The sequence below is a fragment of the Dendrobates tinctorius genome, unplaced genomic scaffold (assembly GCF_039654945.1).
Source record: "Dendrobates tinctorius isolate UK_male_01 unplaced genomic scaffold, ASM3965494v1 ptg000156l, whole genome shotgun sequence".
NCBI classification, from domain to species: Eukaryota; Metazoa; Chordata; class Amphibia; order Anura; family Dendrobatidae; genus Dendrobates; species Dendrobates tinctorius.
Window position 1 is genome coordinate 30,522,019 of NW_027361823.1, and position 26,178 is coordinate 30,548,196.

The following is a 26,178-nucleotide window of genomic DNA, read 5'->3' on the forward strand; positions in this document are numbered from 1 at the left end:
TATGTACAGACTGCATTCCTGCAATCCTTGGAGTTGGCAGAATACGTACAGAGTCACTCTCCAGATCTGTACCCAGCTCCACAACATTCACCCAATGGGCAGTGAGGGAAAGGTATCGTCCCTGTCCATGGCTACTGGTCCACGCATCGGTGGTCAGGTGGACCTTGCTACTGACGGCGTTTAGCAGGGCATTTTTAATTTTTCCCTCCACATGCTTTTGCAGGGCAGGGATGGCTTACCTGCTGAAATAAAAGCGGCTGGGCACATTGTATTGTGGAACTGCCAATGACATCAAGTTCCGGAAGGTGTCAGTCTCCACCAGCCTGAATGACAGCATCTCAAGGGCCAGTAGTTTGGCAATGCCGGCATTCAGAGCCAGTGCTCGGGGATGGTTTGCCGAGTATGGCCGCTTTTTCTCCCATGCCTGTGCTACCGATTGCTGGTGAGTGGCCTGGGAGTGTGCTGATGACTGAGAACGTGGTTCAGTGGGTAGAATTTCACTGGGTCTCTGGACAACAGTGGCAGTGGCTCTTCCATGGCGTTCCAGTGAGGAAGCCGAACCAGCTGTGTGTGAGCTGGAGGAAGAGGCCCCAACATGAGCTGAAGAGGTGGTAGGTGCTGCTGAAGGTTGGCCTACATCTTCAGTGTGTCTGTGTAACTCCACCTCGTGCTTGGTACGCACATGTTTCCACATATTTGTGGTATTGAGGTTGCTCACATTTTTCCCTCGTTTAACTTTCTGATGACACAGCTTGCATTTGACAAAGCAAATGTCATCTGCAACTGTGTCAAAAAAATACCACGCACTGCAAGTCCTGGCAGCGCCCGTTTTCTGTTTTGGAAGAGGATTGCTCCTCACGGGTGCCAAAGTGGAGGCTACAGGCAACCAAATCTGCCCCCGCCCTCTCCCTCCTCTTTTGGCCGTTCGGGGAATCTCTTCCTCAGAGCTGCTCCCACCACCTTCCTGTGGCTGACGCCACGATGGGTCAAGGACCTCATCATCTCCACTCCCCTCTTCAAGCACCGGCTGGTCCTGGGTTGTCTCGCCAGCACCGTACGCACCAGAAATTGGCAACTGAGTCTCATCATCATCAGATGAGCACTGAGGTGTGCTGACAATAGGCACTGGCCCACCCGCCTCTTCAGATTCAGAAGGACAAAGCAGTTGTGCATCACTGCATACTCCCTCTTCTTCACGCTCTAGAATGCTGCTTGGCTGGCCACCTCTTTCCAAGCCAACAGATTCTGAGAACAGAAGTAAAGATTGAGATGGCTCCTGTACAGGGCTCTCAGACTGCCTGGGCAATTTGGCAGGTGGTGAAGAGACAGATGGTTGCTCTTCAGTGCTCTGGCCCTGGGAGGATCTGGAAGTCATTGAAGTGGATGCGTTAGCTGCCATCCATCCGACAACGGCTTCAATTTGTTCGTCACGCAGCAGTGGGGTACGGCGAGGTCCTACAAAGCTGCGCATGAAGGACTATTGCCTGGTAAAAGTGGGGGATGCGGGTCACTGGTGGCCGCAGCAGACACCGAATCCCCACGTCCTCTCCCTGCTGAATCCCCCCGTCCTCTCCCTGCTGAAACTCCACGGCCACGACCACGTGCCTTACTCCCTGCCTTCTTCATCTTGGTAGACTGATAAAGATAGGCAGAAAAGTAAAAAAGGGGTGGCTTAGTGTTCTTATTCCTGAACACCTGCTAACCAGTATAAGAAACACTAGTTTGGCTAAGAGTGTGTGTACTACACTTTAATATGATCTAATGTGGCCTACACAACTGTAAAGTGGAGTGTTTGTGAACTTTATTTCCTTTTTTTTTTTGGGGGGGGGAAAGAAAAGGATGTGACCAAAGTTTGAAAGCTATAGTATCACAAACTTTTTGGAGCGATTACAATGCTGGAAGCTAACCTACAATGCAATTGATGAGCGATTGATTGATCAGCTCATAGAATCTCATGGCTTTCAGTATCATCTTTATGCTGATGACACACAGATCTACATCTCTGGACCAGATATCACCTCCCCACTAACCAGAATCCCTCAATGTCTGTCCACTATTTCATCCTTCTTCTCCGCTAGATTTCTGAAACTCAACATGGACAAAACAGAATTCATCATCTTTCCCCCATCTCACGTGACCCCCCCTACGAACCTATCAATTACAGTAAATGACTGCCCACTCTCCCCAGTCCCACAAGCTCGCTGCCTCGGAGTAATCCTTGACGCTGATCTCTCCTTCAAACCACATATCCAAACCCTTTCCACTTCCTGCCGACTTCAACTCAAAAATATTTCACGAATCCGTTCATTCCTCACCCAAGAATCTGCAAAAACCCTAGTCCATGCCCTCATCATCTCTCGCCTTGACTACTGCAACCTCATGCTCTGTGGCCTCCCTTCAAACACTCTCGCACCCCTCCAATCTATTCTAAACTCTGCTGCCCGACTAATCCACCTGTCCCCCCGCTCTTCCCCAGCTTCTCCCCTCTGTCAATCCCTTCACTGGCTCCCAATTGCCCAGAGACTCCATTACAAAACCCTAACCATGACATACGAAGCCATCCACAACTTGTCTCCTCCATACATCTGTGACCTCGTCTCCCGGTACTTTCCCGCACGCAACCTCCGATCCTCACAAGATCTCCTTCTCTACTCCCGTCTTATCTCCTCTTCCCACAATCGCATACAAGATTTCTCACGCGCATCACCCCTACTCTGGAACTCTCTACCACAACATATCAGACTCTCACCTACCATCGAAACCTTCAAAAAGAGCCTGAAGACCCACCTCTTCCGACAAGCCTATAACCTGCAGTAACCACCGATCGACCAAACCGCTGCACGACCAGCTCTACCCTCGCCTACTGTATTATCACCCATCCCTTGAAGATTGTGAGCCCTCGCGGGCAGGGTCCTCTCTCCTCCTGTACCAGTTATGACTTGTATTGTTTAAGATTATTGTACTTGTTTTTATGTATACCACTCCTCACATGTAAAGCGCCATGGAATAAATGGCGCTATAACAATAAATAATAATAATAATAATGAGGCTCCAAAAAATAGGGTGATACTAGTCTGGCTGGCCCTGAAGGGCACAAGCCAGCAAAAAGGCTCCTCTATCTAATCCTATATAGTGTTTGCAACCAACCAATGACAATGGATGCGGATGGAAGCACACTAATATAGGAACAAAAATCTGGATAAATTAGCTGCAAAAAAAGGACTATGTATGAGGCAGTGACGCACGCTGAGCGGACTACAGCTAGCGGTGGCTGTAGAACACACTGCAACGTGAGCTGCACTCACACACAGAGAGACCTATCAGACAGCCAAAAACAGTGCAGAGAAATGGGCTATAGCACTGAAAGGCTGCTGAAAGGCTCCGCTGTCCACTCCTTTAGTGTTTGCAACCAACGTATATGGATACGTATGGAAGCACACTATAGAGGAGAAAAAAAAAGCAGCAATAAAATAAAAATGTGTATGAGGCAGAGACACACGCTGGGCGGCCTACAAGCAGACATGCCTGCAGGACACATTACACAGCGTGGGTCTGCACTCACACAGCCCTTGCAGACAGCTATTAAAACAGCGCTCCTGGGCTACAAAAATGCTACAGTGGTGGATTATGTAGCCTGGGTAGAGCAAGAGATATTTTAGATGATCGCCATTTCTAACTGTCCCTCACAGTCTTCAACAGTAGCCTGTCCCTAACTGAATTCACAGCAGAGTGACCAGAAATGGCGGCTGCAGCGGTTTTTATAGTGCATCATGACATCATTTCAGCAGCCAATGACAGCCATGCCAGTAGTTAACATGCCTACATGCCTAACAGGAAGTGCCCACACTTCTGAGAATCCCCATTGGCTGAATCAAATCGAGCGGGCTCCTAGCATTATGTGAACTTCCGATTCTGGTATTCGATATGAAAAAAGTATCGGAACTAAGTATCGGAATTCCGATACAGCTAATATCGGCCGATACCCGATACTTGCGGTATCGGAATGCTCAACACTAATTAACAATAAAATCATGACATTATCTCCAATTGGATCTGAAGAGTAAACTTTTTTTTTACTCTCAAACTTGTGTTTTTAAGGGCTCATACCCATTTGCGAGAAAAAAACAGTCCGATTTCCGGACGGAAAAAACGGACGAGTGCTATGCGAGTGTAATGCGATTTCCATGTGATTTTTCCACGGAACATCTGTATGACATGCCTGTGACATGTGTATGCAATCCGTATTCCAGTGACTGAGGGCAGAAATTAATATCCTAGAGAGGGACCATTGTTTTTGGGCCCCTTCTGGCTAAAAATACCTGCCCCCATCCATCCCAGAAAAGGCGCATCTGTAAGATGCGCCTATTCTGGCACTTACCCTCTCTCTTCCTATTGCCCTGTGGCAAGTGGCATATGGGTAATAAGGGGTTAATGTCACCTTGCTATTGTAAGGTGACATTAAGCCTGGTTAATAATGGAGAGGTGTCAGAAAGACACCTCTCCATTATTAATCCACTAGTCTGAAAGGGTTAAAAAACACAATTTAAGAATAAAGACTTTTAATGAAATAAATAAACACACATTTTTGCCATCTTTATTTAACTCCCAATCTAATCGAAGCCCTTGTTCTCCTGTAAAAAATCCAAAATAAAAACGCAACAATATACCATACCTATCCGCTGTACAGTCATGTCCCACACTGTAATCCATCTCAAGGGGTTAAATAGTTTACAACCGGGAGCAGTGCTAGTGCTACCGCCCTGGTTGTAAACCACTGCGGAATGAATGAAAAGCTGCCTGCGCAGCCTCTCCGCCTTACCAGAGATGAACTCATTAAAGTGGGAAAGTTTCAGAACATTTTCCCACGCTGTCAGTTCACCATAGGTCAGGTGGGGAGTCTGTGCAGCCTTTACAGAAGCCGACAAATGAATTAATGGCTTTTGTTCAGTCTTACTGTGCAATATGTATATATATATATATATAATATAATATATATATGTCATATATAATATATATGATATATACAATATATCTGCATATCATATAATAATATATAATATAATATACATGTCAGTGACAAATACAAGTATAGTGAAAGAGAATAAATAATTAATAAATAATTAAATACACCGGCGCTCCTAAAGGTAAAAAATCAGAGATAGAGCCGCTGGTGCCTAGACAGTTTCTGTGCTTAACCTGCCAGGTAGAAAAAGACAAAAAAGAAGGAAAAGACACCGTGCTAAAGCTAAAGTTCAGAAAGATTGCCTATAAAGTTGACTAAAATACCAAAAAGCTACTCAAAAAGCTTGCTCTGCCTTCTTCCACGTATGACGCTGTGTGGATTCCAGCTAAACCTTTCATCCACTCCTAGTAACAAGACTGTGTGGAGGCTTAAGTCTATATTTATTGGGATGATATGGACAACAATGGGAGATGATAGCAGATGGTATAGTAGAACACAGTAGTAGATGATGTCAGAGGTTGTTGAACACAATTGTGGATGAATCAGAGATTGTTGTGCAAAATTGTGGATGATATCAGAGATTGTTGTACACAGTTATGGATGATTCAGGTAAAAACTATAAGAAACAGATAATGCAGCACTGGCAGACAATATCACAGCAATACAGGGTACTATCACAACAGTAGCAATGATACAGGATGCTGTTAAATCGGTAGCATGCACTATATAGAGGATGAGCAATACAACATACACAGCAGTAAAAGAGAAAGAAATATCTGAACAACTTATGGCTGCCAGCCTTGCATTCACTAAACAGAGGATGCATATAACTAACATGCATTGTAATAGCATTACAGAAGCTGAACATGCAATGCAAATATCATAAGGCATGCACTATGGCCATCTCACACATATGCATAGCATATTTTACATAAATGAATTAAACCCTTACCGGAATCCGCTTGATATAAGCAGTGGTTTTGCAGGGAGCTGAGCACATGTGAATTTCTCAGAGATTCGGCAGAAATGGTTACATGGCAACTATGACATCTAATGGCCACATCTGGAACAACACTTAAGAAATGTCATGCTGCACAGAATGGGAGGAACAAAGCTAAAGGGTTCCCTTGAAGAGTCGATGATGTTTTGATATTTAATTCCCAACTAGTTGCAAACTAGTATCAGAAAGTAGTAGTAGGAAGTTAATATATATACAGTGGGGCAAAAAAGTATTTAGTCAGTCAGCAATAGTGCAAGTTCCACCACTTAAAAAGATGAGAGGCGTCTGTAATTTACATCATAGGTAGACCTCAACTATGGGAGACAAACTGAGAAAAAAAAATCCAGAAAATCACACTGTCTGTTTTTTTTTCCTTTTATTTGCATATTATGGTGGAAAATAAGTATTTGGTCAGAAACAAAATTTCATCTCAATACTTTGTGATATATCCTTTGTTGGCAATGACAGAGGTCAAACGTTTTCTGTAAGTCTTCACAAGGTTGCCACACACTGTTGTTGGTATGTTGGCCCATTCCTCCATGCAGATCTCCTCTAGAGCAGTGATGTTTTTGGCTTTTCGCTTGGCAACACGGACTTTCAACTCCCACTCCTTCGTTGCCCTGGTGGTGTGCTTTGGATCATTGTCATGATGAAAGACCCAGCCACGTTTCATCTTCAATGCCCTTGCTGATGGAAGGAGGTTTGCACTCAAAATCTCACGATACATGGCCCCATTCATTCTTTCATGTACCCGGATCAGTCGTCCTGGCCCCTTTGCAGAGAAACAGCCCCAAAGCATGATGTTTCCACCACCATGCTTTACAGTAGGTATGGTGTTTGATGGATGCAACTCAGTATTCTTTTTCCTCCAAACACGACAAGTTGTGTTTCTACCAAACAGTTCCAGTTTGGTTTCATCAGACCATAGGACATTCTCCCAAAACTCCTCTGGATCATCCAAATGCTCTCTAGCAAACTTCAGACGGGCCCGGACATGTACAGGCTTAAGCAGTGGGACACGTCTGGCACTGCAGGATCTGAGTCCATGGTGGCGTAGTGTGTTACTTATGGTAGGCCTTGTTACATTGGTCCCAGCTCTCTGCAGTTCATTCACTAGGTCCCCCCGAGTGGTTCTGGGATTTTTGCTCACCGTTCTTGTGATCATTCTGACCCCACGGGGTGGGATTTTGCGTGGAGCACCAGATCGAGAGAGATTATCAGTGGTCTTGTATGTCTTCCATTTTCTAATTATTGCTCCCACAGTTGATTTCTTCACTCCAAGCTGGTTGGCTATTGCAGATTCAGTCTTCCCAGCCTGGTGCAGGGCTACAATTTTGTTTCTGGTGTCCTTTGACAGCTCTTTGGTCTTCACCATAGTGGAGTTTGGAGTCAGACTGTTTGAGGGTGTGCACAGGTGTCTTTTTATACTGATAACAAGTTTAAACAGGTGCCATTACTACAGGTAATGAGTGGAGGAAAGAGGAGACTCTTAAAGAAGAAGTTACAGGTCTGTGAGAGCCAGAAATCTTGTTTGCTTGTTTCTGACCAAATACTTATTTTCCACCATAATATGCAAATAAAATGAAAAAAAAACAGACAATGTGATTTTCTGGATTTTTTTTTCTCAGTTTGTCTCCCATAGTTGAGGTCTACCTATGATGTAAATTACAGACGCCTCTCATCTTTTTAAGTGGTGGAACTTGCACTATTGCTGACTGACTAAATACTTTTTTGCCCCACTGTATATATATATATATTTATATAAAATAGAGATTATTAAATGGTCTGATAATAGACCTGAAGAAAGAGATAAATACTGGTAAGAATGCGCTTCAATTAGTATAGTGCTGCTGTCTATAAATTATAGGGGGACCCCATGCCATTTTGTTCCTTGAAATAATCATTTATTAATTAAATACATGTCCATAATTTTGATCCAACACTATACTAATTGTATTTGTCACTAACGTGTATATATATATATATATATATATATATGTATATAGTCCTAAAGATGAAAGCAGCACACCAAGAAGATTCCAGTTAAAGTGCTATTTATTAGCCCATTCGGCTATTTGCCCATACAGCGATGTTTCGGTCCAAAAGACTGTGGACCCTTTGTGCGGGTCAGCTTGCTCCTGCTGAGGCTGTGCTGGATCACCACCCATATGTTACTGCTTGTGTCAGTTTGTTCTTTCCCCTGTTATATTGGTCTCTTTTTGCTTTGCTTTCAGTATATGCCAGAGTGCTGATATAGTGGGGGCAAAGTAGTGTGACTTCAGTGTTTTTTTGAGCATCAGACATGTTGGATTTTTCAGGGGTTTTTGAATGATTGCAGACAGTGTCTTTCCTTTCCTGTCCAGTCTAGTCAGTCTGGGCTCCATCATTTTTTTTTCAGTCTATTTTTCTGCCTGCGTCTGTGTTTTCATCATGTCTCACCGACTATTTATGTTTGGGGGGCTATCTATTCCTTTGGGGTCTGCTCCGGAGCTGTTTAGATTTCACCTTTCTTGCTTTAGGCTGAGTTAGCTCTCCGGCTGTGCTGAGGCATCTATGGCATCGTAGGTATGCTCCACGGCTACTGCTAGATGTGTGGATAGTATCAGGGGTCTGCAATCCGCTTAGTTACCAACCTCTCTGGTTTTCTGGTGGCTTAGCCTGGTCCTGCTATCCTCCTCGGTGACCCATTCATAACATAATCACCAACCTTACTGTAGACTCTAGGGTACTCTAAAGAAAGAAAGAATTTAGAATTTTTTCAAGCCCTGGGGTTGTTGTATGATGAACCTAATGCTATTGATCAAGCTGACTAAACCTTATTGGCATTGAACCAGATTCAGGATTCTGCAGTTATATTGTCAAAAATTCCGAAAGTGGGCGGTCCTTACTAAATGGAATGACAATGCCCTAGCAGCTCTCTTTCGGAAGGGTTTGGCAGAAACCATAAAAGATGTTATGGTGGGATTTCCTGTCTCCTCTGGGCTTGACCACTCTATGTCATTGGCCATTCAAATTGATCGGCGTTTACGTAAACGTAAAACTACACGAGAGGCGTTGCCGCCTTTCAAACGAACTTCTGAACCCATGCAATGCGATAGGGTTTTGTCTAGGGCGCAACATCAGGCGTTTCGAAGGCATGATAAGTTGTGTTTTTTCTGTGGGGATGCCTCTCATACTATTTGTGTCTGCCCTAAACGAGAAAAGCGTTTTGCTCATGCAGTTGTGGTTGGCAGTGTACAGCCTAAGTTCCTTTTGATGATTACCTTGATCTTCTCCTTGTCTACATTTTCCGCTAAGGCTTTTGTTGATTCAGGAGCAGCTTTGAATCTGATGGATTTTGACTTTGCCATACGTTGTGGTTTTCCCATGATACCCCTGTGGACTCCTATCCCTTTGAGGGGTACTGATGCTACTCCTTTGGTGGAGAATAACCCCCAGTTTTGGACCCAGGTGATAATGCGGATTGCCCCGGACCACCAAGAGAATTGTAAATTTTTGGTGTTGCACAATTTGCATGATACTATTGTTCTGCTTTTTCCTTGGTTGCAAACTCATAATCCTGTTTTGAACTGGAAATCTGTGTCTGTGGTGAGTTGGGGTTGTCAATGTGTTCTTAGTGACACTCCTGTTTTCTCCACCTCTCCCCAGTCTCATGATATTCCTGACTATTTGGCTGATTTTTCTAATGTATTTAGTGAGAGTAAGTCTGCGTCTTTGCCTCCTCATAGGAGTTATGACTGTGCAATTGAGTTAATGCCTGCGTGTAAATTTCCCAAGGGTTGGCTTTTCAACTTATCTGTACCCAAACATGATGCTATGCGATCTTACATCAAGGAGTCATTGGAGAAGGGTCATACTAGACCATCCTCTTCACCTTTAGGTGCTGGGGTTTTTTTTGTGGCCAAGAAAGATGGCTCATTAAGGCCATGTAGTTCCCTTAACAAAATCACGGTTAAATATCAGTACCCATTACCCTTGATTTCTGATTTATTTTCCAGAGTTAAAAGTGCCTGTTGGTTTACCAAACTTGACCTCAAGGGTGCGTATAATCTTATTCGCATCAAGCATGAGGATGAATGGAAGATGGCGTTTACTAGCCCGGAGGGACATTTTGAGCACCTGGTGATGCCTTTTGGGCTCACTAATGCCCCTTCTGTCTTCCAATCTTTTATGACCGATATTTTCTGGGACTTTGTGGATAAGTTTTTGATCATTTATCTGGATGATATTTTGATCTTTTCCAGTGATTGTGATTCTCATGTGGAACATGTCCGGACTGTGTTCCGGATTTTAAGGGTAAATTCTCTGTATGTTAAGGGATCGAAGTGACTCTTTGGTGTACAGAGGATTTCATTTTTGGGATTCATTTTGTTCCCATCTGCTATTGAAATGGACCCGGCCAAGGTACAGGCTATTTATGATTGGGTTCAGCCCACTTCTTTGAAGGCTCTCCAGAAGTTTTTGGGTTTTGCTAATTTCTACCGTAAATTTATAAGTAATTTTTCTGCTATCGTTAAACCACTGACTGATTTGACCAAAAAGGGCGCTGATGTGGTGAATTGGTCTTCAGAGGCAGTCTCGGCATTTCAGGAGGATAAGCGGAGATTCACTTCTGCTCCAGTTCTACGGCAACCTAATGTCATGATCTATGCGGGATCAGGACAGGTAAAAGCACATGTAACCTTTTTTTTTCTTAAGCTGTGCTTAAGTGTGGTTTTTGCTACCGGTGGCCATTAGGATTATTGCACTGTGGTGTCGTTTGCTCTAAGTTTACCCCCGGTGGTGGTGAGTGTCATTGCACTCCTGTTTCTTTAGTTAAGTGCACATGATTATAATGCAGGTGTGATTGCTGGTTCTGCTATAAAAGAGTCACAGGTGTTGCAATCAGCGTTGGTGATAGCATTCATTTCAACCATCCATTGTGGAGGAAGGAGCTGGAGAACGTTCCTTGCAGCACTGTCTTAGCTCTGGTGTGGAAGAGGTTATAGGAGATTTCCTTGTAGCTCTGACAAAGCTTGGTGTCAGCGTTTCAGGAGGAGAGCTGCATTCTGGTGGCGGACTCTGTTGCCAGGAGCAAGTGCAACAGAGTAAAGCTAAGTGGTGTTTCCCTGTTTACGTTTTTCCTTAGTGTGTATTAGTACAGCGGTGGGGCCAGTGCCTGCGCCACCCAGCTCCCTAGCGAGGGATAGGTGTAGGGTGTACTAGGGCGACAGGTATCCTAAGCGGCGCCCGGTGCGGAACCGGCCTAGGGAACGTTAGGAGCGTTAGGGACACTGTCTCAGGGGAGTGCAGCAGGTCTCCACATCCCCTTTCCCTATTGCAGGGCCCACCGTTGTAACTGTTTTCCCTTCCCCTTGTCAAGTTGTCCTAGTTACCGGCCTGCGGGCCGTGTTTTGTAGTTTTAGTTACCGGCCTGCGAGCCCTGTCACACAGGACGGGTCCACATGACATTATCACCAACCTATAACTTTTTTCCCCTGCTGAGCCATGGACCCAGTTCAGCCCTTTGCCCAAATGGTGCAGATCCTTACTAATGAGATTAGGGGGCTGCGCGGAGGGTTGGTGCGGCAGCTGCGGCTGTTGGTGGGCTCTGGGGGCTTGGTTCAGGAACAGGCTCAGCCAGAACCCAAGATATCCCTCCCTGACAGATTTTCTGGAGGGAGAGATCAATTCTTGGTGTTTCAACAAACCTGTAAATTGTATTTCAGGCTGCGCCCTCGTTCATCAGGGAGTGAAGAGCAATGGGTGGGAATTATTATGTCCCTTCTTAAAGGGGATCCCCAATCATGGGCCTTCTCGCTACCGGACGATTCTCCATCATTGGTGCCTGTGGATGAGTTTTTTGCGGCTTTGGCGCTTGTGTATGGGGATCCTGATGGCGTCGCCCTGGCGGAATTCCAAATCCGTAGGTGTAAACAGGGAGCCCGGGTTGCTGAGGAGTACTGCTCTGAGTTTAGGAGATGGGCCACTAACACTCAGTGGAATGACCATGCACTTAGGAGTCAATTTGTGCAGGGTTTGTCTCCAAAGTTGCAGGATACTCTGGTGCAGTACGCCGCCCCCAGGTCGCTGAAGGCCGCCATGTCTCTTGCCATCCGGGTGGATAGACACCTTAGGGAAAGACATATACAAAAAGTGCCCCCTGATGTCCTTGCTAGGGAGGAGGACCCACCAGTGCAGACGGAGGAGCGCAGACAGCCCGGTGTTGTTGATACAAAAAAGGGGGTGTCTGCGGCTCGTGGTGATGGTGGGGTATGCTTTTCCTGTGGGAAGTTTGGCCATTTTATGAGAGCCTGCCCAGTTCATGCCAAGTCTCCTGACGAACCCATGCAAGTAGGAGGAGCTAGCTTGTATTCGGAGCTGCCTACGGTTCGGGGAGTGGTGTCGGCATGTTTGTACTGTGGGCAGACTGGTCATATCTTGAAGGCTTGCCCATTGCGCGCCCAATTATCTGTGCCATCTGAGAAGCCACATTCCCCTGGTCGCTTGGAGGGAGGCGACCAGGGAGTTTGCATTTCCTCCATTTTGCCCTCCCAAGGTACCATGTCAGCAGAGGTCTTGGCTGGCGGGGTACCGGAGGTGATACCGGTACTTGTGGACAGCGGAGCAGGAGTCAGTCTGGTGGATGCTCACTTTGTCCAGACTCATGGTCTGAGGTGTAGGACCCTAGCCCAGCCTACAAGCGTCCAGGCCATAAACTCTATTCCACGGAGCCAGGGGAGCTTGACCAAGGTCGTAGAGAATATCCATCTCCTTTTAGGACATCATGAGGAGTCCTTATCATGCTACGTCTTGGAGGGAATGCCAGTACCTATTATTTTAGGCTTCCCTTGGCTGAAAAGACACAATCCAGTAATAGATTGGCGGGCGAGGGAAGTGGCCAGCTGGGGGCACTCGTGTAAGGGCTGCTGCCTAGGAACTACTGTCTCTGCCGTCTCTCTTCAACGGACCCCTTCCTCTCCGGTGAGAGCAGCAGATGTGCTGCAGGAGAGTAGAGGCAAGTCTCAACCCTCACCATTGGCCAAACCTGGGAGGCGCAGACCTCGTGGGTGGAAGGGGTTAGAGGGTTTTGTACCCCTTGGTGAAGTGCGGGGGTGTGAGTGTGGTGACACAGGGGGACGCCTCTGTTGTCAATCCCAGAAAGAGTTCTCCAAGTGGTGACAAACGAATGAGTTGCAGTAAACGTTCAGGTACAGACCTGTGTGTGAACGAGCGTGTATGGGTGGCCACCAAAAAACATCCAGTGGAAGTGTGTTGTGGAGTGATACCAGCTCATACCAAACATACACATACACAACCCGTTCCCCAGGTCAGCGCTTCGAAGATGTGTGTTGCCTCCAGAACATGCGATGCCAATACCAGCAGGCTCGTTTGTCATCAATAGAGTTGAGCGAAACGGGTCGAAAAATTTCAAAAGTCGCCGACTTTTGGCAAAGTCGGGTTTCATGAAACGAAACCCGACCCTAGGATGAGGTCGGCCACGAGGTCGGCGACTTACGCACCAAAGTCGCGTTTCAAAAGTTTGTTTTGCGCTCTTTTTCAGCCAATCAGGATCCACGGACACTGTGGGCAACGTGATGACATAGGCAGGGGTCACCACCATCTTTCAGAAGGGCATGCAAGTGATTGGCTTGCTTTGGTGGGCGTCACAGGGGGTATAAAAGGGCGTGCACGCCGACCGCCATCTTACTTCTGCCGATCTTAGCATAGGGAGAGGTTGCTGCTGCTGATTCTGTAGGGAGAGCGTTAGGCAGGGAAGAAGAAAAAAAACTGCTTCTGCTGCTAGCAATTTTGCCTGTACAACACACCAGTCACTGTGTGTGCAGTGCAAGGGGAGGCTATATTTTGGTGGATCAGCGGTGTTGGTTATTAGGCTGCCTTCTAAGGCTTCCTGACGGCTGCATTGCTGTTTACCCACTGCTCTGCAAACTGCTTTTTTAAAAGCAATCCCAATTTTTTTTTTTGTCCTGCTGAGGTACTGAGCGTGCATTTTTTCACACCATACAGCAGTGCACACTCCTCACACAGTACCGTGTAACGGCTGTTATCACAGCCACAGTGAAGCTATCTGTGTGTCACTCTGTGAGAATAAGTCGAGGACATGTTCCGCTCTTACAGACCTGCACCTTCTAGTTTTGTCTAGCTTTCAAACAGTTAAATATATTTGCTGTTTGATCACATTCAAAACTATAGAGAGACAGCGTGTGTCAGTCCGTATACTTAAAAAACACGGAGCTTGACAATTTTACGTACACCGGACAGCCGTGTACGTGCACGCTCCTCTCAGTACCGTGTAACGGCTGTTATCACGGACACAGTGAAGCTATCTGTGTGTCACTCTGTGAGAATAAGTCGAGGACATGTTCCGTTCTTACAGACCTGCACCTTCTAGTTTTGTCTAGCTTTCAAACAGTTAAATATATTTGCTGTTTGATCACATTCAAAACTATAGAGAGACAGCGTGTGTCAGTCCGTATACTTAAAAAACACGGAGCTTGACAATATTACGTACACCGGACAGCCGTGTACGTGCACGCTCCTCTCAGTACCGTGTAACGGCTGTTATCACGGCCACAGTGAAGCTATCTGTGTGTCACTGTGGAAGGATAAGTGGAGGACTTGTTCCGTTCTTACAGACCTACACTCTAGGGAGATTCCTATTCTGCCCAATTCTATATACACCTTGTAGTTTGTGATACACTAGCCAATTTCTGCCTGTGACATAGCGCTGTGATATTCAGTGGGCCTCACACAATCCAAAAGTGTCCAGTGTCCATTAGTGTGTGCAGAAATTCAAAATCTCCGTGATCCTGTAGTCACTTTTTTCACACCTGTGCCATCGAGCCTGTGACATAGCGCTCTGATATTCAGTGGGCCTCACACAATCCAAAAGTGTCCAGTGTCCACTAGTGTGTGCAGAAATTCAAAATCTCCGTGATCCTGTAGTCACTTTTTTCACACCTGTGCCATCGAGCCTGTGACATAGAGCTCTGATATTCAGTGGGCCTCACACAATCCATAAGTGTCCAGTGTCCACAAGTGTGTGCAGAAATTCAAAATCTCCCTTATCCTGTAGTCACTTTTTTCACACCTGTGCCATCGAGCCTGTGACAGAGCGCTCAGATATTCAGTGGGCCTCACACAATCCAAAAGTGTCCAGTGTCCACAAGTGTCTGCAGAAATTCAAAATCTCCCCTGTCCTATAGACACCTTGTACCTTGTTTTACATTACTATATAGTTTGTTGGATTTTGTCTACATTTGTACCAAAAATGAGGAAGGCTGGTGGAAGAGGCCATGGAATTGGGCGGGGGTTGGCAGCTGGTAATGATGGTGTTGGTGGTGGATCTGATGGTAGTGGCAAAAGCAAAATAGGACCGAATGCAGGAGGTGTTGAGCCTGCATCATCATCTGGCTCCACAAGGCCTCGAAGGCTTACTTTTCTAGGAGTTGGCAAACCGCTTTTAAAGCCAGAAGTGCAGGAAAAAGTTTTGGCTTACATTGCTGACTCAGCCTCCAGCTCTATCGCCTCCTCTTCTTCAGTTGTAAAAAGTAAAAGCACTGAGTCGTCATTGGAGGCTCATGTTCATGAACCACACCTTTCCTTGTGTCCTTCACCCCAACCAAGATTGAAGGATGACGCAGGCCATACTACTGATTACTCCATGGAGCTGTTTTCACATACGATGCCTGGATTACCAAGTGAAATGGTGAATTACCCAGGCCAAGATGAATCTGACATGGAGTGCACTGATGCACAGCCACTGATAGATGATTCTGCTGGTACATTCACTCAGAGCACTACATTGTCCTCGCAGTGTACAGAGCCAGATTCTGACCCTGATGAGACTCAGGTGCCCCTTCCCGCACACTATACCACCATACACGGTGACACAGAGGAAGGTGCACATGACATTGAAGAGGAGGTGATGGATGACCCAGTTGTTGACCCAGATTGGCATCCATTGGGGGAAGAGGGTGCTGCTTCCAATAGCTCAGATGAGGAGCATCCACAGCAGACATCGACATCGCAACAGCTGTTATCTGGCAGGCACGGAGCACTCCAAAGACAGGTTCCAAAAATCAAAAGAGTTGCTGGACAGCTTGTCCAGAGGGTCAAAATATCACAGCGTGCTAGGCCGCAAAATGTCTGCCAAAGTAGGAAGAGTGCAGTGTGGCACTTTTTTGAACAAAATCCTCATGATCAGGCCAAGGTTATCTGTAAGAAGTGCGCAAAGACCTTTAGCCGAGGGAAAAATCTGAAAAATTTGAATACCAGTTGCATGCTTAGACATTTAACCACCATGCACTTGCAAACGTGGACACAACACCAGACCTCAAGTACCACATGTGTGTGACGGACTCAGCTCCTGCTGAGCCCATTTTTTGAGTGGACCCTCTGGGTCGTGGCACCCACCCACCGAGGGCGAGCTGACCTTGTGAGAATCCACCCCCTATACAGGGAGTGTCAGGGGCAAGACCAAGGGGGTGAGCCACCACGACTGCTGGGACCAGACGGCCGGCTCAGGGGACACTAGACGAGTGTCTGACAAGGACGAGCAGGAAGCAAGACGAGACTAGACGTAGGTGCAAGGTATCTTCATTAGAATAACACAGGATCACATACAGAGTAAACAAGCAAAACGTGCAAGGTGCGCGCGTGGGCACGCCAAGGTCCATAACATGGTACGTGCCAGATGGCACGCCTAGGCACAGGTAATGGCATAATCGCATCGGACTCCGGACTGCTGGCAAACCGACAGGGTCCAGGGATCAGGCTGAGGACGTCAGCTCCGGACATCAGGCCGTAGTCATCTGGTTCCGGACCTCTGGCAACGGTCGGCAGGTTCCGGGCATCCGGCAGGCAAACCAGGGTTCAGGCAAGGAGGCACGACAGATATCCAAGCAGGGTGCGTGTTTAGGGAACACGCCAAGGTCCAAGGCTAGGTGCGTGTGTAGGGGACACACCAGGGTCCAAGGCTAGGTGCATGTGTAGGGGACACGCCAGGGTTCAAAGCGAGGTGCGTGTGTAGGGGACACGCCAAGGTTCACAAACGAGACAGGGTGCGTGTGTAGAGCCACGCCAAAGCATAGGATAAGACAGAGTGCGTGTTGAGACACGCCAAGGCACAAGGTACAAGACAGAGTGCGTGTAGAGACACGCCAAGGTACAAGACAGAGTGCGTGTAGAGACACGCCAAGGTACAAGACAGAGTGCGTGTAGAGACACGCCAGGGTTCAGAGCAGGGCTGCGTGCTAGGAGCTACGCAGGGACGCACACCTCACTGGCCAATGCACACGGCTGTAACGCCAGCACGAGGCATGACTAAGGCACAGGAGGGGGCAAAGGAACCTTCGTGCTAGGAGCCACACCAGGTTCAGGGCAGGGTGCGTGCTAGGAGCCACGCCAGGGTTCAAGGCAGGGTGTGTGCTAGGAGCCACGCCAGGGTTCAAGGCAGGGTGCGTGCTAGGAGCCACGCAGGGGGCACGCCACACTGGCCAGTACACACGGCTGTACACAAACACGTGGCACTTACCACGGCACAGGAGACGGCCAAGGGGAACCCACGCCGGGGTTCAATGCAAGGACAAGGCAGGGAACAAGGCAAGGAAAACAAGCAGAAACAGAGCCAGGACAGAGTCTAGCAGCGGAGCGTAGGCAGAAGCCCAGAGCCGGGCCAAGGGAAGACCTTGGGACTAGACAAAGAAACGAGCACTAAGGAGAGGAGAAATGGTGCGTGTGCCAGAGAGCACTACAGAGCACCATAGGAGAGAGCGAGGCAGAGCAAGCAAAGACTGAGACCATAGGGAGGAACACAAAGCAAGGAATAGCAAGGCAGAGAACACAGGGAGGACTACAAGTCAAAGCATAGCAAAAGCAAGACATGGCAAAACAGGCGAGGCAGAGAACAAAGGAAGGACTACAAGTCAAAGCATAGCTAAGGCGAGACATAGCAAAACAGACTAAGACAAAGAACAGCAGAAGGACTACAAGGCAAAGCAAGGCAAAGACAAACATGGCACGAGAGACAACACAAGACATGGCACAAGACAAGAGGCGGAATACGAGCACGGAGCGTGTGCAGAGACGCACTACAGAGCAAAGTGCAAGGGCACAGAATAGAGGGAGCAACCCCACAGACCCAGAGCCTTGCAGGGAAGCAACACAATAATCAGGCCTTGAGCAAAGGAAGGGGCGGCCTGATATAGGGCATAGCACCTCCTCTTCCAGGTCAGGACCAGGGGAGCACTTCCGGGTTCAGATCCACAGGATAACAGAGCACAGTCACATGATCAGAGTTCCAGACATGACGAGACGACGGCAGATCCAGTGCTGAAACCTAGACAGGTCACATGATCAGAGTTCCAGACATGACGAGATGATTACCGAACCAGACAGTGCAGGATCCAGGCAGGGACACATGATCAGGGACTCTAGACAAGACAAGAAGATCACAGAAGGCAGAGCAGAAACGCAGGCATCCTGCAGCTCAGACATGAGGTGAGTGTGCACACAGCTCTAGCGAACATGCAGGACAGCAGACAAAACATGCGCATGCACATCGCTCCAGGAGTTCTTGAGAAAAACAGACATGGCAGACGTGACAATGTGCAACTGATCACAAAGAAGGTAGTCAGCAATGCTACATTGTTTCCCCCACTGTAAGCCCACCGGTCAGCACAGCAGCAAATGTTGAGGTGTCGTTGCAAGGCCACAGCAGTCAGGGAATCCCACTGTTATATCAACGAAATACTGAATCTAGGCCATCAGAAAGAACACCAAGTCCATCACCATCATCAACCCTCTCTCAATCCGCCCTGTCCACCGCTACTTCCACCATATGCAGCTCTAAAGTCCAGCTCACCCTCCCAGACGCTATGAGTAGGTCAAGAAAGTACTCAGTCTCTCATCCGCGTACACTGGGTTTGAACGCCCACATTGCCAAACTAATCTCGTTTGAGATGATGCCCTATCGGTTGGTGGAAAGCGCAGCTTTCCTCAAACTCATGGCCTATGCAGTACCACGCTATGACCTACCCAGTCGCCACTTCTTCTCTCGCAAAGCCATCCCAGCCCTCCACCATCATGTGAAAGAACGCATTGTCCATGCACTCAAGCAGTCAGTGAGTGGAAAGGTGCACCTCACAATGATGCATGGTCCAGTCGGCATGGCCAGGGCCGTTACGTATCCATCACTGCGCACTGGGTTAATGTGGTGGATGCAGGGTTCACAGGGGACAGCGGTGGTGGGACAGTGCTGCCTAGCCCACGGTATAGGAAACAGTTGGCTGTAGGCGTTCGACCCTCCTCCTCCTCCTCCAGAAGCGAAAGCTCGTCCACAGAGCGCAGTCGTACGAGCACTCCATCTGCAGCTGCCACTGTTGCACACGAGGTGTCCCCCTATCGAGCAGCTAGTGGAAAGCGTCAGCAGGCTGTGTTGCAGATGATGTGTTTGGGCGACAGACACACCGCCAAGGTGCTGGCTGAGTACTTTCAGCGACAAACTGAGTCATGGCTGGGCAGTGTACATCTTGAGGCAGGCAAGGTAGTTAGTGATAACGGCCGTAATTTTGTGGCAGCCATAGCCCTTTCAAAACTCAGCCACATACCTTGCTTGGCTCACACCTTGAACTTGGTGGTGCAGTGCTTCCTCAAAAATTATCCGGAGTTAACAGCCCTGCTCCAGAAGGTGCGAAGACTGTGCGCGCACATCCGCCGGTCGCCTGTACCCTCCATTCGTATGCAGAAGCTGCAGCGATTGCTCCACCTTCCCAACCACCGCCTCATTATCGACATTGCAACAAGGTGGAACTCCACCCTGCACATGGTTGAGCGGCTGTGCGAGCAGAGGCAGGCCATAATGCATTTGTGTGAGGATACACGGCCAGGTACTTTGAGAGCAGACATGGAGTTGACAGGTGTGCAGTGGTTGAAGCTGAAAGACCTCTGTAAAGTCCTTCAGTGTTTTGAGGAATGCACACGGCTGGTAAGCGCAGATGACGCCATCCTAAGCATTAGCATCCCACTTATGCGTCTGCTCAGGCAAACTTTGACGCACCTTAAGGAGCAGGCGTCTGCAGCCAATGTTGACGAGGAGGGAATCCTTGATGACATTCAGCCATTGTCTGCTCAGGGACCTCTCCTGGACGAGGTGGAGGAAGAAGAGGAGGAGGAGGATGATGATGGGGATGATTACTTAGGGGAGGAGGATGCATCTCGTGGGGCAAGTGAAAATGTTGGAGTGGCAAGGTCTGGTACAGGGTTTGTGCGTGACTTGGAGGGATGTGGATTTGCCAGAAAGTGCTCCTCCAACCAGCACTCGCAGTGCATCATTGACACCGGGAACATTGGCCCACATGTCAGATTATGCCTTGCAGATCCTAAAAAGGGACCCCCACATTGCCAAAATGATGAACGATGACGACTACTGGTTGGCCAGCATCCTGGATCCACGCTATAAAGGCAAATTACAAAACATCATGCCACAGGAGAACCTTGACCTAATATTGGCTAATAAACAAGCAACTCTGGTAAATCGGTTGCTTGAGGCATTCCCAGCACACAGCAGCGGTGATGGTTCTCACACAAGCCGTACGGGCCGGGGACAGCTTGGCAGAGGTGTTCGTGGTGCACACAGCAGAAGTGGCGTTGGAGACAGGGGTTTCATGACAATGTTGTGGACTGATTTTTCAAGTACCGCTCACACAACTGGTAATACTGCATCGATGGAAAGTGACAGGAGACAGCAGTTGTCAACTATGGTTACAAACTACTTTTCCTCCCATATCGATGTTCTCCCACACAGGTCATTCCCCTTTGACTATTGGGCCGCTAAACTGGACACCTGGCCTGAATTGGCACAATATGCCTTACAGGAGCTTGCTTGCCCAGCTTCAAGTGTGCTATCGGAAAGAGTCTTCAGTGCAGCTGGATCAATCCTGACAGAAAAAAGGACCCATCTGTCAACCCAAAATGTGGATGATCTAACCTTCATTAAAATGAACCATGCATGGGTTTCCAAGGATTTTGTCCCACCTTCCCCTGATGACACATAGGGTGACAGAAAAATGGCTTGCTTTGGTCCACCTCTTCCTGGGACTTGACCTATTTCGCCTTTTGCATCAGCTGAATGTCCAACATCAACATATGCCACTTTCTAAAACTCCCTAACTGTGCTGCCTCCCCCCCCATGGCCGGGGTCACCACCTAGCGCACGACACCGTGCAAGCGCCGTTGCTCTGGACAGGTGGGTAGGCCGACTCTTGGACGCGGGCACTGGCACAGGGTCCCTCATAGTGCAATCAAGTGTCTCTGACGGTGGTGGTGCACACCCGCTGTCAGACACACCACCGTACTATGAGGGGCCCAGTGCCAGTGCCGTCGCCAACGAGTGGGCCCCCCCTGCTTGCTCAGGATCACAGCACTTGCAAGGTTGAAATACTGTGCAGTGAGATGGAAGATGGGAACGACGAGGAGTCCAGACTAGTACAGGGATTCTCTAGTGAGGAGACTTATTTCATTGTTTTCAATGTTGGGACAGCAATTTTTGGGGAGCACTATACTCTGGAGAATGATAGATGGGGCCCACCATACACTGGAACATTCCAAAGGTGGACATCAGACACTGGAGCAGCATTTACAGGGCCCATTATACACTAGAGCATTAGAAATGGGGCCCATTATGTTTGGAGCATTATTTGGGCCCATAAGACAGTGGAGCTTCATCCATGGGGACCAACATATACTGTAGCATTATGTGGAGCTCATCATATACTGTTTCAAACATTATATGGGACCAATGATTCTGTATGGAGAAATAGATGGGCCTTGTCATGAGATGTAAAAAGTGAAGTATTTTTCATTGTACTATACCGCTATTTCTCTGCCGTATCGGAGCATGATGAGTAGTGGTATGTGTTAAAGGGGCGCTCTTTCGCCCAGGGCACATGAAAACCTGGAGCCAGCCCTACCTCCCCACAACTTTAGCCAAATAACCCCCATTTTTCAGTGCGTAACTTGTATTATGAAGTTAATTAAGGTTGACAAGCTTAAGTAAGAAGAATTGATGCTTTTGGCATTCAAATGGGCACTGTAGGTGTGTTTCCTGTCCTCCTCTCACTGCCGACTTTTATTCCCCATTGACTTACATTGGGTTTCGTGTTTCGGGACGACCCCGACTTTTCCCTATAGTCGGCCGATCTTGCTCGACCCGACTTTTGGAAAAGTCGGGTTTCACGAAACGAAACTCGACCCTAAAAAACCAAAAGTCGCTCAACTCTAGTCATCAACCTGACATGCAGGTAGTTGCTGGGGTGAACTCTGGGTCTGGGTATCCCCGCTGTAGGAGATTCCCTGATGGGGAGCAGTCTTGAAGGTCCAGAGGCCCTCTTTAAGGGGAGGGTACTGACATGATCCATGCGGGATCAGGACAGATAAAAGCACATGTAACTTTTTTTATTTCTTAAACTGTGCTTAAGTGTGGTTTTTGCCCCCGGTGGCCATTAGGATTATTGCACTGTGGTGTTGTTTGTTCTAAGTTTACCCCCTGTGGTGGTGATCGTCATTGCACTCTTGTTTCTTTAGTTAAGTGCACATGATTATAATGCAGGTGTGATTGCTGGCTCTGCTATAAAAGAGTCACAGGTGTTGCAATCAGCATTGGTGATAGTATTCATTTCAACCATCCTTAGTGGAGGAAGGAGCTGGAGAACATTCCTTGCAGCACTGTCTTAGCCCTGGTGTGGAAGGAGTCATAGGGGATTTCCTTGTAGCTCTGACAAAGCTTGGTGGCAGCGTTTCAGGAGGATAGCTGCATTCTGGTGGTGGACTCTGTTGCAAGGAGCAAGTGCAACAGAGTAAAGCTAAGTGGTGTTTCCCTGTTTGTGTTTTTCCTTAGTGTGTATTAGTTCAGCGGTGGGGCCAGTGCCTGCGCCACCCAGCTCCCTAGCAAGGGATAGGGGAAGGGTGTGCTAGGGCGACAGGTATCCTGAGCGGCACCCAGTGCGGAACCAGCCTTGGGAATGTTAGGAGCATTAGGGACACTGACTAAGGGGAATGCAGGAGGTCTCGATGTCCCCTTTCCCTTTCGCAGGGCCCACCGTTGTAACTGTTTTCCCTTCCCCTTGTCTTGTTGCTTTAGTTACCGGCCTGCGGGCCGTGTCACACAGGACAGTATCACGTGCCGCATCTTGCTGTTTTAGTTACCAGCCTGCGAGCCGTGTCACACAGGATGGGTCCACGTGACACCTGATGTCTCACTCCCATTTCAGGTGGAGGTAGATGCTTCTGAGATTGGTGCAGGAGCCGTTTTGTCCCAAAGAGATCTGGTGACTTCTTTTCTCGAAAATTTTCCCTATCTGAACATAACTATTACGTGGGGAATCGGGAATTGTTGGCCATGAAATGGGCCTTTGAAGAGTGGAGACATTGTTTGGAGGGAGCTAGACATCAAGTTGTGGTCCTCACCGACCACAAGAATTTGATTTATCTTGAATTAGCCAAACGCTTGAATCCTAGACAGGCTAGGTGGGCCTTGTTTTTCACACGTTTTAATTTTGTGGTCTCTTTTCTTCCAGGCACTAAGAATGTTAAGGCAGACCCCCTTTCTAGGAGTGTCTTTGCAGATTCTCTTGATGTGACCGAGCCTACTACCATTCTAAATGAGGGTGTAGTACTGTCCGCCATCTCACCCGATTTGAGAAGTGCCCTGGAGGAATTTTAGGAGGACAAACCTGAACGTTGCCCTATGGGAAAGTTGTATGTCCTTGACCAGTGGAGGAAAAGATTAATGTCTGAAATTTATTGCTCCACGTTGGCTGGTCATCCAGGTATTTTTGGTACCAGAAATTTGGTGAGTCGGTCTTTTTGGTGGCCTGCCTTATCTCATGATGTCAGGAATTGTGTGCAGTCCTGTGGGATTTGTTCTCGGTCCAAGCCCTGTTCTTGTTCTAGTGGCTTGTTGATGCCCCTGCTGGTGCCCAGGAGGCCATGGACCCATATCTCATTGGATTTTATTTCTGATCTTCCTGTCTCTCAGAGAATGACTGTTATCTGTGATAGATTTTCTAAGATGGTCCATCTTGTACCACTCCCAAAGTTGCCATCCTCTTCTTAGTTGGTGCCCTTGTTTTTACAACAGGTGGTTCGTTTGCACGGGATTCCTGAGAACATTGTGTCAGACAGTGTTGTCCAGTTTGTTTCCAAATTTTGGAGAGCTTTTTGTTCCACACTGGGAATTCAGTTATCTTTCTCCTCTGAATTTCATCCTCAGACCAATGAGCAGACTGAGAGAACAAACCAGACTTTGGAATCCTATTTGAGATGTTTCATATCGGTTGATCAGGATGACTGGCTCTCATTTTTGCCCTTGGCCGAATTCGCGCTAAACAATAGGGCTAGTTCTGCCACTTTAATGTCGCCTTTTTCTGTAACTTTGGGTTTTATCCTTGATTTTCTTCAGGGCAGGTGGAATCTTTGGCCTGCCCAAGTGTGGATTCTGTGGTAGAGAGAATGCAACAGATTTGGGACCAAACAAAAGAGGGAAGCTCTATAGAAGAAGCGATTTAGCGAAACACGCGTCGGGGTTTTTTCCTCCATGCCATCAAGTTGACAGGTATACATTTTGGACCTTCCATTTAAGCTTTTGGCTAGTTTATTATTTGGCATTTCTACTACATGCACTTTATTCCTCAGTGTGCACCCTATTAGCAACTTAGCCTGACATGTGTGATACTTGGGATAAATCTTGTATTTTATAGCACTATGCACTTCATGACAAGCCACAAATTGAAAATTATCTAGCATTATGCACTTTACATAGTATACTGTGGTCCATTGATATTAATTGACACATTCTCTATTTAGCTTATTGTCCACTTGGATTTTTTATAGATGTGTACATATAGTGTATAATCTATTAATGCCTCTATTAATGTGCATAAACTGTTTACCTGTTTTTTCTTGATTACATGGAGCACTCTCTGCCATGTTTTGCTTGATTCTGTATCTATATTTTAGCTTGTGCTTAATAAAAAAATTTTCTACTGATCTTATTTTGTTTTGAGCTTCCGTCTTTTGGATTTGTGTAGTGTTTTTGGAAGTGGACAATTAATATTGGTCGTTACCTTTTGGGCTTCAGATTTGGGACCAAGTAGTGGACAAGTTGTCCCACTCTCAGGAAAAGGCCCAACGGTTTTCCAACCGGCATAGGACCATTGGTCCCCGGTTTAAGTGGGTGATATGGTTTGGTTGTCTTCAAAAAATATTCCTATGAAGGTTGCGTCTCCAAAATTCAAGCCAAGATTCATTGGACCTTATAAGATTTTGTAAATAATAATAATAATAATAATCTTTATTTATATAGCGCCAACATATTCCGCAGCGCTTTACAGTTGAACAGTTTCAAACACAACAGTCATAAGAAACAACGTTAACAATACAATAATTAAAGTGAAATAAGACGACCCTGCTCGTGGGAGCTTACAATCTACAATGAGGTGGGGGAGATACAAAGCACAGGTTTGTATTTATAATGATGTATTTACAATGATGGTCCAGCCATCTTCAGGGGTTGGGGATTAGATGGAGATAGTGAATGGGCTATACACACACAAACATAAAATGACATTGATTACTGAATGTGATAGGCCGCTCTGAACAAATGTGTTTTGAGCGAGCGCCTAAAACTATGCAAATTGTGGATGGTCCTAATATCTTGGGGTAGAGCATTCCAGAGGATTGGCGCAGCACAGGAGAAGTCTTGGAGTCGGGAGTGGGAGGTACGGATTAGGGCAGAGGTTAGTTGAAAGTCATTTGCAGAGCGCAGCGGTCGGTTAGGCCGATAGACAGAAATGAGGAAGGAGATGTAAGGGGGTGCCGCACTGTGGAGAGCTTTGTGGGTGGGAACAAGTACTTTGAATTGTATCCTTTAATGAATGGGCAGCCAGTGTAACGACTGGCGAAGAGCGGACGCGTCCAAGTAATGATTAGCCAGATGGACAACCCTGGCTGCTGCATTAAGGATGGACTGGAGAGGGGAGAGTCAAGTGAGGGGGAGGCCAATTAATAGAGCGTTACAGCAGTCCAGGCGGGATTGGATCAGGGCGACAGTGAGGGTTTTTGTTGTTTCCATGGTGAGAAAAGGGCGGATTCTAGAGATGTTCTTTAGGTGTAAGCGGCACGAGCGGGCAACAGATTGTATATGGGAGGTGAAGGA

General features: G+C 47.3%; 1 long non-coding RNA gene across 1 annotated transcript in view; it reads left to right on the top strand.

Moving 5' to 3' along the window:
• Positions 1 to 18,217: 18,217 nt before the first annotated feature.
• Positions 18,218 to 26,178, top strand: part of LOC141051259 (uncharacterized) — a 153,040-nt gene continuing 145,079 nt past the window's right edge. Inside the window, exon 1 of the long non-coding RNA XR_012220609.1 lies at positions 18,218 to 18,464. This is a non-coding gene — a long non-coding RNA (uncharacterized lncRNA). The remainder of the gene's footprint in view (positions 18,465 to 26,178) is intronic.